At 34.0% G+C, this 11,314-nt stretch overlaps 1 long non-coding RNA gene across 9 annotated transcripts; it reads right to left on the bottom strand.

Annotated features, from left to right (window-relative positions):
- Positions 1–3,996: 3,996 nt before the first annotated feature.
- On the bottom strand, positions 3,997–11,200 carry LOC104592843 (uncharacterized). 9 transcript variants are annotated; one of them, XR_016083935.1, is made up of 6 exons: positions 6,668–11,200; positions 6,016–6,113; positions 5,542–5,661; positions 5,409–5,463; positions 5,165–5,258; positions 3,997–4,384 (listed from the first exon to the last, which is right to left on the bottom strand). It is a non-coding gene; the product is annotated as an uncharacterized LOC104592843 (long non-coding RNA). The 9 variants fall into 9 exon arrangements; XR_016083930.1 differs by having other exon boundaries at positions 6,702–11,200; XR_016083934.1 differs by lacking the exon at positions 5,542–5,661 and having other exon boundaries at positions 6,702–8,336; positions 8,426–11,200.
- Between the last annotated feature and the right edge of the window lie 114 nt (positions 11,201–11,314).

Here is an 11,314-nt window from a genome sequence, read left to right as displayed (position 1 = left end):
TGGGGAGAAGAGTGACTGAGAAGAGCAGCCGGTGTTGGTGTTCCTTCCTACATGGTGTGTTATTGATTGAACTAGCAGGAACCGTGCGATATCAAGTGAAGGCCAAACAATAGAAACACATACTATTAATTATTTATATTTTGGGTTCGATTACAATATGGGAAAGATATGATATTTGAAAATTTTTTGACCAATCAATTGGTATCGTAAATACGGTAGCCAATTAGGTGTTATTTATCAAATTTTATGGGTGGATTTTGATTGATCAACACTCTTTCAATATCATATATTTCCTGCATTTACATTTTTTCTTATATTTTATATACTACTTTTAATAATTCTTTTACAATACAAAAATAATAACAATTAATTTCAGCTAGGGTTGTCCATCAAATTGATGAAACCGACCAACTTGAACCGACTTAGTTGGTTTTCTAATATTTCCGATCAGCTTTGGTTCAACAATTTTCCAACTGACCAGGTTGGATCAGTTTCGCTTTAGCTACTGAAAAATTTCTCATATTTTTTATTCTAAAATATTTTATATCATAAATTTAATTTTTAAATTTATTATTTAATAATACCATTGTAATTTTTTAAATTTAAATTTATTTTTTTAATTTAAATATTTTGAATCAACCAACCAAACAAAAAAAATGACCCAAAATGATACAATCCAAATTGTCCAGTTTTCACTAATGATTAGTTAGATTCGAGTGACCAACTCCCCAACCTGAGCAGGTTGATTTGGTTGGCCAAACCACCTACAAACAAACAGAACCAACCCATGAACACCTCCTAATTTCAACTAAATTAATAGTTTAATATGTCTAATAAATACTAATAGTTTAATATCCAAAAATTATTGAAAATTTATAGAAAAATACATAATTATTGAAAGATATATTGATAATGAAATTATAATAAATACTAAAAAATATATTAAATTAGTCAATAAATAGTGTAATCTCAAATAATAGTTTAATCTCTAATAAATATTAATCAATAAATTATAACAAAAATACAATAAGTACAATAAATTAAACAATAGTAGTTTAATTTGCAATAATTATTGAAAATTTTCTATTAAATAAAAAACAAAAATAGGTTTATACATAATTATTGAAAATATATTTATCACCAAAAACAATAAATAAATAATTAAAATGCAATAACTATTAATTTTAGTACATATTAATATATAATAAATATAGATTATGATTTTAAAATCATTATTAACAAATATTAATTTTTTGAACGTTATTTTCTAAAATTGTTAATTAAAATAAGTGGAATTAGTTATTTACAATATTATTTAGTTATTTAAATGATATCATTATTTAAATTTGAAAATATTAATTATTTATTGAATTTCATAATCCATAAAATTATAATTTATACTATTACTACATAATGTCATTATTAATATTATTAATTTGAATATTGTGTTATAATGATTTTTCCAGTTTTAAGAAATTTTTTAAATTTATTACATAATTTCATTATTTTAACTATTTAAAATTTAGTTATGTTATATTTCTTTATTAAAAATATTTAGTTATTTAAATATTTAAATAATATATAAAATATTTAACATTTTTCGTTATTTGAACTTTATTTCTATTAAAGTTATTACATAATATTAAATATTTTGTTATATAATCTAGCTATTTTTAATATTTTTTATTTAAGATATTTAGTTCTTGAAATATTTAAATAATATTTAATTTTTTACTATTAAATTTTTAATATTTGAATACCATTTAAATTGAATAATCTAGAAAACCCTAATTTATATTGTTAGTACATAATTTTGTGATGCATTTTGTAAACAAAAAATATTAATGATATGAAAATGATTAAATCAATTATAATTATTTAATAAATATTTTAAAATTATTATATATATATTTTTAGAATTTTTAAATAACTTTTAATTGAAACTTTCTTTACATAGATATACATAAAAAGTGGGGAGAGAATAAATAAGAATTAGAGATAATTTAGGAGAAAGTGGAGGATAATGGGAGAAGTAATTTAGGAGATGATATTATTTAGGTTATTGGGAACGTGTGTGGGAGAGAGATTTTAGGTAATTTTTTTGTGGGGAAGGAGAACATCTCATTGGTTGTTTAAAAATGACATGAAATAAAAAATAAATAAATAATTCAAAAAAAGGAAAAAATTTCTAGACTGTTGTGTTTTAGTATATATACTTGCGGAAGGGTTAGCATGGGCCAAAAGACTATCAATGAGTAGTTATTTATGTATAACTAATCAAAGTGATTTTTTTATAAAAAAGTGTGGATTTATAGTTAAATTTTCAAAGAAAATTTTTAATTTTTGAATTCATCCATTTGTAACAACTGGTTGGACTTGTGTTCTTTTAATCTTTTTCTCCTGAAGTAGCCACAAATTGATACATAATGATAAAATTGTTACAAATTGATATAGAGGTACGTAAAGATCAAGTTTTGATGGTAGTATACTTCCACCTCAAACCTTCAAACATAAAAAAAGAAAGTGAATGAAAAGTTGGATATCTAGATAGAAATACATCAACATCAATTTCTGATAATGGTTCACTCAGATTTCCTTAATTTCTTTCTACATCACCATAGTAATCTTCTTGGCAAGCACAAAAGCCACCTGATCTTTCACCAACCAAATCATATTTGCTCTCATCTATTCTCGTCCTTTTTACTTACCAAGCTGCATGTATGATTTCGTAACAAAATGCAATATAGCAGACATAACAATGGTACCACATTGCAAGAAGGGAAAAAATACAGCTTGGTGGTTGTCTTAGTCTCCAACTTAGAGGTCTTGATTAATCTATCTAGAAGTGTACAATAACATACTAAACGAAATTGTAGTTCATATCATTCCATGAGAAATGGACAAATGAGCTACAAAAGTAGGATAGCTAACCATGAAATGACGTTCTTACAAATTTTGCTTAAAAACAGAAGTGTTGCTTTACATGTATGGTTCTCCAAAATCCAAATGCATGGTACTTACAATCTTTGATTAATCATGAAATTTTCTTTCACGGAGAAGATAATAAAAAGACGTAACCTATTATCTATTAGACCGAGTGGCCTATGGCCCTCGATATAATCCTCGATGTGTAGGACTATCTGTAGGCCAACGGGAATAACCACACGATCGATGGAGTATTTATTTTCCTATAAATAAAATCTGTTTTGATTTATCTCTTTTTTAGACTTCGTCCACTAGAGTAGTTGTTAGTTGAGAAAATGTCTCAACAACCAGGGGCAAGTGTCTCATCCTAGTGGAGGCTAATCCCAACTGTAGAGATTTGTGGGTACTTCTCATTCATTGGAACAAACCCAACAGTCATAAAAGGGTATATAAATAGAACACAAAATACTTAGGAGTGTACTTGAACTACTCAGAACATTCTCCCTCTCAGTATCACACTCTTTCTTAATTATTAGCAATTCTAGTTGTGATAGAAAATTGCCTCCACTTTAGGTTATTGAAGAAGCTTGGGCCCCATGTCCAAACTTGGCAAGAGTTCCTGGATTATCACATTGTATCATCACCGACTTTCATTATCAAATCAAAAATTTATTGTAAACTAGTGATTTTCCTCAAGAAAGTAACATTTTCATTTAAAAATTGGCAAGGTAGAAAAGAGAATTCAAAACAAAGCCATAATATAGGTATGGAAGTCTAGTAGATCAGTGAAGAAGTGTTACCCTTGGAACTACTACCTGAAAAATAAAATCCATATAGGCAATAGAAGACATATTTGTAAAATGGAAAAGAGAACTATGGAAATTTAGATAAAACGTAGAGAAAAATAAGACCAAATGAAATTGCCACTAATATTGCAAAAAGAATAAACTCAACCAACAATAACTGGTCCTTTCTGTAACAAATGAATACTATGAAAAAAAAAACAAAGTTGTGCCACACCAAGCATATAGATATCCAAACCAATAAACAAAGGGTCTCCAACCAATACTCTGAATAATGAAAAAAGATATTTCAACAAAGGAAAACTTACAAGTCCCGGGTACAGATATGCACATGGAAACAAATACAGGAAAAGGGATTTGGACTCTCCATTTCCTAAAATCTTGGTCACATATGGGTATGTCTATCTCATGTACTATGCTTATCTCTACATTTAAAGCTGAAGCTCATTTTTCAAAACTTTCGTCAAATTTAATTGAATTTCTAACATGTAGAGGTCTTTTTAATAGTATAATTTATTAAAATACACCATTTTACACATTTTAAAAGTATAAAGGCTATAAAGTATGTCTTGAAGCATCCATCCAGTATCCAGTATCATATCCAACACCAGTACGCTAGGCTTTTATGGGTATCTCTGCGTATCATTGTTGAAAACCTGTTAAAAGAGCACAAACTTCCACATTGTCAAGTCTGTAAATCCAATGGAATCATTAAATATACAAAACATCACTTTTAGATGAGATACAACTGAGAAATGGGCCCAAATTATGTGAGCCCCATTTGTAGGTCCCAATTGCTGAGCCCAAATGTTGGCTTGCCCTTTTCTAAAGTGGAACCTTTCTCTGAAAACAAGTAAAATTTTCTCCCACACGAATCAGTTTTAGTAAAATAGTGGTTCCAAGAGTAACATGTTACCTCCTAATCTAAGTAAAATGGTGTCCAATTAATAACTGGAAAACCAAACTAAATGTAAAATTTTACCTGACTTCCATTTTACTCAAAAACAAAGTGAGTTGAGCCAAAAGAAAAATATGGCATTTTGATACTCAAAATCCATATATGATTCATTGAAAGGATAACAATTGGTGAGCCGTGGACATAATTTCTAAGCGATGCATCAAACATAAAACATCCAGAAGTGGAGTTCAACTAAAAGGAAAAGAAAATATAGAACTTATAACCACGTCTATTTTCTTTATTGGTAGGTTGTGCAGGGAATCAATATGAGAAATGATTCTTACAAAAAATGGCACAAAATAATGTAGATAATTACCTAATAATGATGGAAGTGCCAAATCTACACCAAGAAGGTCTTGAAGAAAATCACCAACAGAAGAACTAGGTGCAAGGGTATCATCTAAACTTAGGTCAAGTAAATCAACAAGAGGCGCTACAGCAGGTTTGGCAACTCCATTAGAAGATTAAGTGAAGCTACCTTGGAGGTTGAAGCAGTTATTGGCAATGAACCAACTCTCATTCCACTATAAGTTGCTTCATCCAGAACCGGCATTCGTTCAACCAAAGCAAAGCTGCACATATTCATACAGCAGCTTCTCTAAGCAATGAATTATAACATTGCTCATCTCAAGAAAAGCAGAAACCCCAAGGGAACAATAATCCAGGTAGGGAGAATTGCATGGATTCTTTTATGTTTAGAGATATATTAGCAAAAAGCTTACCTGTAGTCACACACTATAAATGCCCTTCACTTAAAGCAGTTTGCATTTGTTTAACCTACAAAACAGATAAGATGGTACATTTTAGTGAAGAAAAGATATGATATGGAAAGAGTTTTGACCGATCAAAACTCACCCATGAATTTTGATAAATAACACCTGATTCTCTACCACATTTATGATTCCAGTTTATTGCTCAGTTGTTTTTCGGATATCATATCTTTTCCATATCATAGTCGAACCCATAGCAAAAATACTACAACAAACATTAAACAAAAAGATCAAGATATAAAACAACTAACCTAAAAAAAAAAAGAAAAAAAAAACAAACACAACAACGATACCCTCAGCAAAATTCTCTTAAAGGGAATGTTAGAAAAGAGACAAGTTTGAACATATGCCCTACTGCAATTCTACCATAATACCATTTTTTATCAATATTCTACCACAATACCATTCCATCAAAAGCATTCAAGTCTCTGCAAACAACTAACAAGTTTTGCTCATTTTCCCTCTATTAGTAAGCTACCAAGCAATTTTAACTTCTTATTTGATGGATGCCACTAAAAACTTTCAATTGCTAATATGCCACATGAAGGGAACATCAAACCTGCCGTAGGCCACCTATGTTTCCAAGAGTACCATATCACCGGGAACCTATCCAAGAAAACCACTGCTGTAGACCATAGATCGAGAAAGAATATGTTCCTGCAAATACAAACCATGACAAGCGGTTAACCAGTTAACTGGTCTTTGGTTTTCATTTTTATTAAAAAAATGTTTCTTATCTAAAATGACAAAAATAGCAAAAGAAAAAACCTGAAAAAAGAAACAATGTTTATTAAATTTCAAAGTAAAAACATGTTTTATTCAAAGTAAAACAAGGCCCAAAAAATATGTTCAAGAACTTGTTTTCTTCAAAGTAAAAACACAAAGCTTGTTCTATTTATTTTGAGAAAACATATGTTCAAGAACTTGTTTTCTTACTAATGTGGAAATTTCAAAAACAAAAATATACAAAGCAACTGTTAAACTATTTAGCTAAAAAAATTTAGTAAGACTATAGGGAAAATTCTCCATAGGTTAGGCCCAGTACTAATTTAATATCCAAACTTTAAAACAGAACAATCTATTATCTGAACTTTCCAAATGCAACAATCTAGTACCTATAGAATAGCACGTGAAAAGATAAAACTATCCTTCAAATATCATCTAATTTTGTTTATCAACCTATACGTAAAATCAAAACCAACCCTACGAACATCATATTCACACATGATCACTCCCGGGACGAACCATGTCCATGTCTCCCTTGAGAAACTTCTGAATTTTTCACCACCGTCTTGGGAACCATGTAGTGCGGCAACCGACCACGGCAATATTCTATGATCTCCTTCTCCGACGGCCTCGGCATCTGCCGTTTCAAGCTTATAAAAGCGCATGGAGTCTCACCCCAGAACTCGTCCGGCTGAGCTCTACCACCGCCACTTCCTTGATAGCTGGATTCGAGTACAGCATTGATTCCACCTTCACGCTGCTCAGGTTCTTACCGCCGCTTATGATCACGTCCTTAGACCGGTCTTTGATCTCCAAGTACCCATCTGGATGTATCACGCCCACGTCGCCCGTGTATAACCAGCCCTTGTCACTCATGCAGTTTGACGTCTCAGCCGGATCTTTCAGGTAACCCAGCATGACACTCTGCCACCTCGCAAGACGATCTCGCCGAGTGATGACCCGTCTCGTTTCACACTCGCACTCGACTCGGGATCTAGTTAATAGTGTGTACATGGATGGGAGGGACAGAGGGAGAAGAAGTTGGGCTAGGGGCGTCTTCTAGTTCTAGCTAGTAGTCCTAGTACTCCCATAAGAATGGCTCCTCCATCTGGAATAATTCGAAGTCGGCTTCTCTTGGCGAAAGCAAAGGCGAACAGAAGCCAAACCTGTTGATTTGATTTCTGATGAGGTCCAGTAATAGGTCGGGCAGGTCGAAGCCAAACCTTTGCTGACAACAGATAAAACAGACATAAAAACCGCACCAGAAATGGCCACCAGAAGTAGCATTCCAACCCTCCTTCTGCCAGCAAATTTGCAGATCTGATGAAGAAACTTTTCCTTCTCTCTTGACCCAGACAGGAGCATCTTTGGGGGCTTGCGAACAAGGATGGGTGTAGTCTAAACCGGCAGCACATCACTGTTCTGAAGTTGTTGCAATGATCCATAACTCCCTGTACGTAGACCCAATGACCCTCCAGTCATTGTCCCTCCAAAGCCACAGGTTTATCTTTCATTTCCCTTCTCTTCCAGAATCCTCTCTCATTCAAAGTTTTCAATCCTTTTCTACATAGAACAGAATCAATTCCCGAATCACCACCAAATAAAGATCCAACTTAACAAACTTCCACCAAAGTCCCGATGCGGACCAATTTATTGATTCCAATAAATCTCAGAATCTATCCATACTTCAAAATACAATTACAAATTAAAGCACTCCTATAAATCCAAATCATCCTTGAAATCTCTTCTACCATTGTACATGCACCCACCTCCGCTAGAATTCCAAAGCTTCCTCGGACAAAATTCAAATATAGTATGAATTTTACTAAAAAAATAAAAAGTTCCTCATTTTCTTCTCCAAGCCTACCAAAACCAACTTTCCCGTAACAGCATTATCAAAAAATAAACCGATACAAGCATACCAAGAACAAAACTAATCCTCCACTCGAGAAAACTAATCCGAATTCCTATTAAATCGATCTATAACAACCAATTAACACTCCATCTCACTAGAAGCAGGATGTTTCATCAAAATTAAATTTGCAAAGCACCACTACAAATTCAAATCTGCCCAGAACTCCCAAGCCGAACCAAAAGAATTAACTCAACTCTTATGGATCGATCCCAGCCAGCAAAACAATCTTCAGTCTCACTCTAAAAAACAAAGGAGTAAAAAATTAAAGATTATCTATCTCCTCCACCGATATGCAGCAACAGCAGAAATCGAGATGAACCATTGTTACCTTTTGGTCTTCCGTTACAATCCCTGATCAAATTGTAGGGCCTCCGCTGAATCAAGGGTGTTCGATTAGTTCTGCCCTGCTTTCAGCTCTGTGTGGTGTCTCGCCAAATCTGAGATCATGGAGAATTCTTTGCTCGCAGTGTGAGAAGAAGAAGAGAAAGAAGAGGTGGTGCAGGAGGTAGAAGAAGAAGAGGAGCTTTGACCCTTAGATCCCATGATGGGCGGTTCTTGCATGTGATCAGAGTGGAATATATCATCTACATACGGTGTAGCAGATCCGGACTCTGATAGAAGTTTGGGTTTTTCACTTCCTTTATTATTTTGGGCTCTTGGAGGATAGCAAGAGGCGAACAAACTCTTGGTTTTCATCCCTTTGGAATCTATTTTATTTTCGTGAGAAAGAAGATAATGAATAGTATTTTATTCTAAGGATAATTTTGACATTTTCAAAAATTTTAAGTTGCAGGTCACGTGATATACATAACTGACGGTTCATTACTAAATTGGCTATCGACCTAAATTACAGGGTACTACCTATCGAGAATTTTCCCAGGTATCATTCGTATTTTAAACAAATTTCATAACAAGTATCATTCATATGAACTATTTTAACTAAAAAAATTATTTACTTGCAACTATTGGACTGTACAAGGGAGAAGAAAACCAAAGATTCAGATTTGGATTTCGGAGGAGAAGAATGGGGGAGAAAGAGAATCGGCTGACAGCAATGGCAATAGCAACGGGGAGAAAGAGAACTGACCAATGGACGACGGTGATGGGAGAGGAGAAATCAATCGACGGTTGGTTGCACGAGCTAGGGTTTCTGTCTGTTCTTGTTTTCTTTCAAAAACAAGATAGAGGGTTCTGGCATTTGGCTTGGGTTCAAGTGTTTGATCATTCAATCAATATTCTTTCATTTTCTTTGGGCTTGGGCTGCTTGGCCACTTGGACATGTCACACGTAGAAGTGTGGCCGATTGAGAGAGGGGTGCTGGGGTAGAAAAACGAAATAAAAATATAATAAAAAATAGGGAAAATTCCTGATTAGTATCCTGTACTTTGGGCCTAGTGTCACTTTGGTCTCCGAATTTTAAAATACAATAATTTAGTATCCAAACTTTTAAAACGTGACAATCCAATACCTGTCGTTAATTAGCTATTAACCAGTCGTTAAGTGACATTTAAAAAAGATACAAATGCCCTTCAAGTGTTATTTAATTTTCTTTATCAACCATCTAAACGTTGACAAAAAATTAACAGTCCCAAATATTTGCCTTTTCCATTCAAGAAAGTTGGGGTGATGTTTGAGTGGACATTCTGGTGACTCCAACTTTCTTGAATAGAAGAGGCAAGGATTTGAGTTTGTTAATTTTTTGTCAATGTTTGGATGGTTGATAAAAAAAATTAGATGACACTCAAAGGGCATTTGTGTTTTTTTTTAAATGCCACTTAACGACTAGTTAAGAATTAGTTAACAACAGGTATCAGATTGTCATGTTTTGAAAGCTTGGGTATTGAATTGTTGCATTTTAAAGTTCAGGGACCAAAGTGGCACTAGGCCCAAAGTATAAGGTATTAATTGAAAATTTTCCGTAGAAAATACAACATATATATATCTTTAACCATCAATTTTTTATAGGTTAATCGAAAACCGAACCAAACCTTCGATTTTTTTAAAAAACAAACTGAAACTGAACCTACCGGTTCGATTAACTGGATTTTTCGAAACGATTTCTTTGGTTCAACTCGATTTTTTAGTTTGTTATGGACACCCCTAGATACCACAAAACAACAATAAAAAATTAATGATACCTGTTCAAAACTTATGCAACAAGAACGTTGAGAGCTTTTCTTGGTAATAGGTTAACTCTCTCCCAAACCCCTAAGCCCCAATCTTGTGTGTAAGGTTGAACGTTGGGATGTGTCCATCCTCGGTGAAGAGGTGGGTCAGCTCCAGACCTTTGAGATATGTGAAGAGAGAGGGAAAGTCAATGTGAATATGGAAGGGAAAGTGAAAATCTTGGGAAGACGGAAATAGAGGAAAGAAAGTGAGAAGAAGAAGAGAGGGAAGAGAGAGAGAGAGTCAGGGGAGCTAAGCTTATCTTCGGTGAAGTTTAGAGAGACAAAACCGAAAGAGAGTACAGAAACTGAGAGAACGAAGAAAGGGAAGAGAAAGTCAGGGGAGGCAAGCTTTTCCTAGGATAAAGTCTAGAGAGAGACCGAAGAGGTCTGTCAAGAGGGTTCGTGATGGGTTGGTGGAGAAAGAGAGAGGACGAGGGGAGAAGAGAGAAAGCCGATGAGGGGAGCCGAGAGAGATAGGAGAGCTGATGAAGGGAAGGATGAGCCGAGAGAGATATGGAGAAAGACACGTGTTGGTAGTTAAAAGCAACACATGCCAATTAGAAAAATCATTTCCACGCATCCCAATCAAGACTGGATCTATTCCTCACACCGATCTCACAGATACATCTCATCATACATTGGGAGCATCTCTACGTTATTCACGGGAGATATTTTCAAGGCAGGGTGAGATATGCATGCGAGGTCGGTGTGAGTAACAGATACCAATTCATCCCAGCCGTTATAAGAATATATTAGGCTAGATTAGATTAAGATATAGATGAGTACGTACACTCTTGTCTGTCTGAAACGGGATTTGCTACTCAGTCCTCGCACATGGGCGCCTCGCAAGTACTTCCATCCACCGTGCATTGAGAATATTTTTCATGAATTATATTAAGTACGGAAGATATTCTCAATGCATGGTAGGATGTGCGTGTGAGGTCGGTGTGAGCGCCCTGAGTGAAGAGCAGATCCGGTCTCTGTCTGTTGTCGTTCCAAACTTCGACGGTGGACCCCGTAGTAGAACCAACTAAATTTCATATTTAGCA

This window comes from Nelumbo nucifera, chromosome 3, assembly GCF_055504915.1.
Source record: "Nelumbo nucifera cultivar China Antique chromosome 3, China Antique-T2T, whole genome shotgun sequence".
Classification (NCBI taxonomy): Eukaryota; Viridiplantae; Streptophyta; class Magnoliopsida; order Proteales; family Nelumbonaceae; genus Nelumbo; species Nelumbo nucifera.
The sequence above is the reverse complement of the archived record's forward strand: the minus strand, read 5'-3'. Positions and strand labels throughout refer to the sequence as shown.